This window comes from Hemiscyllium ocellatum (assembly GCF_020745735.1).
Source record: "Hemiscyllium ocellatum isolate sHemOce1 chromosome 15 unlocalized genomic scaffold, sHemOce1.pat.X.cur. SUPER_15_unloc_22, whole genome shotgun sequence".
NCBI classification, from domain to species: Eukaryota; Metazoa; Chordata; class Chondrichthyes; order Orectolobiformes; family Hemiscylliidae; genus Hemiscyllium; species Hemiscyllium ocellatum.
The window spans coordinates 315,796-320,795 of NW_026867459.1; positions in this window are offsets into that span (position 1 = coordinate 315,796).

Here is a 5,000-nt window from a genome sequence, read left to right on the forward strand (position 1 = left end):
TATTTTTGAAGCAGTACAAATCAGTAACCACTGACACTTAGAATATTTTTGAAGCAGTACAAATCAGTAACCAGCGACACTTAGAATATTTTTGAAGCAGTACAAATCAGTAACCACTGACACTTAGAATATTTTTGAAGCAGTACAAATCAGTAACCACGACACTTAGAATATTTTTGAAGCAGTACAAATCAGTAACCAGCGACACTTAGAATATTTTTGGAGCAGTACAAATCATTAACCACCGACACTTAGAATATTTTTGAGTCAGTACAAATCAGTAACCAGCGACACTTAGAATATTTTTCAGTCAGTACAAATCAGTAACCAGCGACACTTAGAATATTTTTGAGTCAGTACAAATCAGTAACCAGTGACACTTAGAATATTTTTGGAGCAGTACAAATCAGTAACCAGCGACACTTAGAATATTTTTGAAGCAGTACAAATCAGTAACCAAGTGCATTTTTGAATTGGTTACTGATTTCTCCGTTGAAGTTGGGGCTGCGGTTGGCTTCAGTTAGTGGTGGGGGCTTAATTTTCGCCGAGGGGAGCGTGTCCCGGTAGTGTCTCCGAGGAAGTGGTACCTATTGAAGGGGGTGTTTCTGAATTTGGGCCCTTTTTGAGTGGCATTGCCGGATGGGTTTTGTGTTGAAGGCTTCCAAATCGGGTAGCTCAGCCGGATTTGACCCGGCGGTTCTACCGACTGTCACGCCTTCGAGGGGGGACTGTTGTCTAAGTTCAGGCCGAATTTGGTGAATTTCCTAAGTCGGGAAGTGGTCCCAACGGGTTTGGGAGTGAACCTAACTGCTCATACCAACTTTGAGGCTTTGGGGCCGGGTAGCACAGTCGGATTTGACCCGGCGGTTCTGCCGAATGCCTGGCCTTCGAGGGGGGCCTGCCCTCTGAGTTCAGGCCGAATTTGGTGATTTTCCTAAGTCGGGAAGTGGTCCAAACGGGGATGGGAGTGAACCTGACAGCTCATACCGACTTTGGGGCTTCCAAGCCGGGTAGCTCAACCGGATTTGATCCGGCGGTTCTAGCGACTGCCACGGCTTCGAGGGGGGACTGTTGTCTAAGTTCAGGCCGAATTTGGTGAATTTCCCGAGTCGGGAAGTGGTCCAAACGGGGATGGGAGTGAACCTGACAGCTCTTACCGACATTGAGGCTTCGGGGCCGGGTAGCTCAGTCGGATTTGACCCGGCGATTCTGCCGACTTCCACGCCTTCGAGCGGGGACTCTCCTCTAAGTTCAGGCCGAATTTGGTGAATTTCCTAAGTCGGGAAGTGGTCCAAACGGGGATGGGAGTGAACCTAACTGCTCATACCAACTTTGAGGCTTTGGGGCCGGGTAGCACAGTCGGATTTGACCCGGCGGTTCTGCCGAATGCCTGGCCTTCGAGGGGGGCCTGCCCTCTGAGTTCAGGCCGAATTTGGTGATTTTCCTAAGTCGGGAAGTGGTCCAAACGGGGATGGGAGTGAACCTGACAGCTCATACCGACTTTGGGGCTTCCAAGCCGGGTAGCTCAACCGGATTTGATCCGGCGGTTCTAGCGACTGCCACGGCTTCGAGGGGGACTGTTGTCTAAGTTCAGGCCGAATTTGGTGAATTTCCCGAGTCGGGAAGTGGTCCAAACGGGGATGGGAGTGAACCTGACAGCTCTTACCGACATTGAGGCTTCGGGGCCGGGTAGCTCAGTCGGATTTGACCCGGCGATTCTGCCGACTTCCACGCCTTCGAGCGGGGACTCTCCTCTAAGTTCAGGCCGAATTTGGTGAATTTCCTAAGTCGGGAAGTGGTCCAAACGGGGATGGGAGTGAACCTGACAGCTCTTACCGACTTTGGGGCTTCCAAGCCGGGTAGCTCAACCGGATTTGATCCGGCGGTTCTAGCGACTGTCACGCCTTCGAGGGGGGACTGTTGTATAAGTTCAGGCCGAATTTGGTGAATTTCCCGAGTCGGGAAGTGGTCCAAACGGGGATGGGAGTGAACCTGACAGCTCTTACCGACTTTGGGGCTTCCAAGCCGGGTAGCTCAACCGGATTTGATCCGGCGGTTCTGCCGACTGTCACGCCTTCGAGGGGGGACTGTTGTATAAGTTCAGGCCGAATTTGGTGAATTTCCCGAGTCGGGAAGTGGTCCAAACGGGGATGGGAGTGAACCTGACAGCTCTTACCGACTTTGAGGCTTCGGGGCCGGGTAGCTCAGCCGGATTTGATCCGGCGGTTCTGCCGACTGTCACGCCTTCGAGGGGGGACTGTCCTCTGAGTTCAGGCCGAATTTGGTGAATTTCCCGAGTCGGGAAGTGGTCCAAACGGGGATGGGAGTGAACCTGACAGCTCATACCGACTTTGAGGCTTCCAAGCCGGGTAGCTCAGCCGGATTTGACCCGGCGATTCTGCCGACTTCCACGCCTTCGAGGGGGGACTGCCCTCTGAGTTCAGGCCGAATTTGGTGCATTTCCCGAGTCGGGAAGTGGTCTCTGTCACAACGGGGGCAAGTGTCTGAAGAGGTAAAGTGAGTAACCAGCACAGCTTAGGGAAGGGTTCCAAAGTTCTCAACAATGTGAATTCGGTTACCAGGAAAGCTTAGGAAAGTTGCCTGACTGTCCCAAACGAATGAACTGCAAAACTTAGGGAACATGCCCGAAGATGCTTAAAAGTGTGAAATCAGTAAGCAGGAAAGCATAGGAAAGTGCCTGAAAGTGCTAAATGAGTAACATGAAAAACGTAGAAAAATGCCCGAAAATGTTTAAAAGTGTGAACTCAGTAACCAGCAAAACTTAGTAAAACGTTGGAAAAGCAGAAATGAGTAACCAGAAAAACTTAGAAAAATGTTTGAAAATGAGAAATGAGTAACCAGAAAAACTTAGAAAAATGTTTGAAAATGAGAAATGAGTAACCAAGAAAACTTAGAAAAATGCCCAAAAAGAAGAAATCAGTAACCAGAAAAACTTAGAAAAATGTTTGAAAATGAGAAATGAGTAACCAGAAAAACTTAGAAAAATGTTTGAAAATGAGAAATGAGTAACCAAGAAAACTTAGAAAAATGCCCAAAAAGAAGAAATCAGTAACCAGAAAAACTTAGAAAAATGTTTGAAAATGAGAAATGAGTAACCAAGAAAACTTAGAAAAATGTTTGAAAATGAGAAATGAGTAACCAAGAAAACTTAGAAAAATGCCCAAAAAGAAGAAATCAGTAACCAGAAAAACTTAGAAAAATGTTTGAAAATGAGAAATGAGTAACCAAGAAAACTTAGAAAAATGCCCAAAAAGAAGAAATCAGTAACCAGAAAAACTTAGAAAAATGTTTGAAAATGAGAAATGAGTAACCAGAAAAACTTAGAAAAATGTTTGAAAATGAGAAATGAGTAACCAAGAAAACTTAGAAAAATGCCCAAAAAGAAGAAATCAGTAACCAGAAAAACTTAGAAAAATGTTTGAAAATGAGAAATGAGTAACCAAGAAAACTTAGAAAAATGCCCGAAAAGAAGAAATCAGTAACCAGAAAAACTTAGAAAAATTTTCGGCCAAGTGTGAAAAATATTCTAAGTGTCAGCGGAGGAAAATGCCGAAGCATCGGGAAAGATTCAAAAACTCATGCCGAACATGAGTTCCGAAGTGCCGGAGGAACTGGGCGAATTGAGCCCGGCGGTTGGCCAGATGTCGTTTTGAGTCTGCAGCCCGAAAACTTTAACTTTGTCTGCCGCGGAAGTCTGGACCGGGAAAAATCCAAACGGTTTTGCCGGGTTCGAGTTCCAGAGCGAAGCAGTCGAATTTGAAATTCAGACCCATTCAGTGCCACTTGACATTGTGACACAGTGAGGTTGGCGGGGTACCCGGAGATTTCTGGGAACACGATTTTTAGAACAAAATGGCGGCGCGGGACCACTTTGAAAGGCATCCGAAAAACGGTTCCGCGGGCAGAGCACTTGAATGACAGGCCTGTGTGCATGCCCAAGAGCTCTCGGAAGTCTAATTTTTGACACTTTGTCAAATTTTCGACAGACTTACCCAACACTTGCTGCCTGTTCTAAGAATCAGTCAGAGGCCTGTGCGGCGGTCTCTTGACACTTTGGAGGGCGGGCAAACCCCACGTTGACTCCGGCCGTCCCTCCAAAAGGCACTTGCTATTGGGGGAAAGGATTGCAAGTAGCCTGGTTCCCGTGGGAGCGGCCAGGAAGGGTGCAGGCTGGCCCTTGCCTGAGCATTCCCAAAACCCTCTTCCGCTGAGAGCAGACCTCGCACGCCGCACTACCGGCTCTGGGAGTGGTTGGCCGCTATTGTACATAGTCCGGTCCTTCCTCTGCCACCCGGCAAGTGCGATGGCTCTGCCGCCCTGCGGTGCTCGTCACCCAGGTTTGGGGAACACGATACTTAGAACATGTTGGCGGCTCGGGACCTGCAGGCGAAAGGGGCCCCGTGGTGCTGAGCACATCGACCTCGGGTCTCAGTGCAAGCCGGAGAGTTCGCGGAAGTCTTAAAAGATTTTGACATCTGCTCAAATCTTTGACAGGCTTGCCTGACTCTTTCCGTCCGTTCTAAGAATCAGTCGGAGGCCGGGGCGGGGACGGTCTCTTGACACACGGAGGGTTGGCTTCCCTCCTCAGGTGTTTGTGTCGAAAATGAAGGCGAGAGATGCAAGCGTCCTGGTTCCCCTGGGTGCTGCCAGCAAGGGTGCAGGCTGACCCTTGCCTGAGCACTCCCAAAAGCCTCTTAAGCTGAGAGCAGGCGCCGCACTACCGGCTCTGGGAGTCGTTGGCCGCTATTGTACATAGTCCGGTCCTTCCTCTGCCACCCGGCAAGTGCGATGGCTCTGCCTCCCTGCGGTGCTCGTCACCCAGGTTTGGGGAACACGATACTTAGAACATGTTGGCGGCTCGGGACCTGCAGGCGAAGGGGGCCCCGTGGTGCTGAGCACATCGACCTCGCGTCTCAGTGCAAGCCGGAGAGTTCGCGGAAGTCTTAACAGGCTTGCCTGACTCTTTCCGTCCGTTCTAA